The sequence below is a fragment of the Rattus norvegicus genome, chromosome 14 (assembly GCF_021556685.1).
Source record: "Rattus norvegicus strain SHRSP/BbbUtx chromosome 14, alternate assembly SHRSP_T2T, whole genome shotgun sequence".
NCBI lineage: Eukaryota > Metazoa > Chordata > Mammalia > Rodentia > Muridae > Rattus > Rattus norvegicus.
The window spans coordinates 75,733,862-75,735,453 of record NC_141547.1 but is presented as its reverse complement, the minus strand read 5'-3'; the positions used below and the strand labels follow the sequence as shown (position 1 = coordinate 75,735,453).

Here is a 1,592-nt window from a genome sequence, read left to right as displayed (position 1 = left end):
TACACAACTCACACAATTTGTAGGGCTCACTCATTAGAGTATTGTAGCTGGCTAGAGACAGGGTCAGCTTGCCTGCGCTTAAGATGCCAGGGTCAGCTCTCCAACAATGCCCAGATGAGGGTTGAGGTCAGGTCTGCACAGCTCTCAGACATCAACATGTACCTGTATAGCAGCCCAGGCCATGGGCATCTGTCTGTCCTTTGATAGTAACAGACCCCTGCTCAAGCAGGCCACAGAACCAGATGTGGACCCCAGTGGTAGCACAAACAGGATATCACCAGATATTCACACCAGACAGTTCCTCACTGCCCTTGAGTCTCTAGTACTGTCTCTTCATTGTGCCTACAGTCTTCTGTTTCTCTTTCTCCTCCATTTACTTGTTCCCCTTAGTGGAACTCAGGGCCTTGTGTGTCTGGGATCACCTCTGGAGTTGTCATTGGAGTTCTATGGCCAGCTTTAGCACTATGGCACTGGGCAGGGGTCATCTTAGGCATAGTCTGACCCCCAGCCCCAGGTGAGTGTGGCACTGAACTGGCTCACTCCTAACCAGGTGAATGGCACTGGATTGGTGGTTGTCTTAGGCTAGCTCCTTACAAGACCAACCCAAGTGACCCCTTGTGAGGATCATGTGTCTTAGGCTTATACTGGCCCAGAGCCAGGAGTATCAGAAGGAGTTCTTCTAGTCTTTGGCTTGCTCCTTGTTCTGGGATCCTGTCTAGGCCTGCAAGGAACAGGACTGGTGGTCATCTCAGGTTTGCTTTTTTTCAGGGATTGCTAGGTTACTAATCATTCAGCTGTTTATAGGTCAGAACACTGACTGTAGACATAACCTCTCTCCTCTCTGCCACTTACAAATCACATGTGACACAGCAACCACACCTGTAACACCTGCAGGGACAGATGTAAGACAAATCTCAATGCAACATCCTATATCAACACATCATTCAGTAGAGTGAATCTACTGGTGGACACCCAGAGTCAAAGCAGGTATTAAGATACCAACATCAGCACTGGCTAGGGTAGGCCTGTCTCTTTCCAGAAATGAGATGTCAGTACAGACAGAGCAAAGCTTGCAGTTTCTGTTTTCTACTGATGTTTCCATAGCTCCCCTTTATAGCATTCATGTCTCTTAACTTCCAGCATGTCTTTGTTCCAACAACATCAATTAGTGGTATCCCTGAGGACCGTATACCAACTGACTACAGGACAACAGCACAATGAGACATTGTCCCTGAAAATGTAAGCCATCCTCTCCCCAGGGCTTAGCCAATGGGAAGTGGCAGAATTCAATTGCTCCAGAACACTTATTTGATGCAGAAACCAAGCATGACCTTCACTCTTGCCAAGACTGCTTTGTGGGATTGAGCCAAGGTCATCCTTTAGGGACTGGGATATTATACTTGGTGCAGTCACCTTCCCTGATCTCCTTTCTTTGCTTATCACACTTCCTGTTTCTCTGTGTTTTGACAACACATCACCATCACATTAGAATCTTCTCCTGGGAAACAAGATATAAAAGCATCACAACTTCCATTGAGGCGCCAATCACTCAAAAGTTTTTCGTACGTTTATTAAAACAGAGTCTCCCTTGA

General features: G+C 46.8%; 1 non-coding gene across 1 annotated transcript; it reads right to left on the bottom strand.

The window, feature by feature from the left end:
• Positions 1-770: 770 nt before the first annotated feature.
• LOC120096805 (small nucleolar RNA SNORA17) lies at positions 771-901 on the bottom strand. Its single transcript, XR_015637781.1, has one exon. It is a non-coding gene; the product is annotated as a small nucleolar RNA SNORA17 (small nucleolar RNA).
• Positions 902-1,592: the final 691 nt, after the last annotated feature.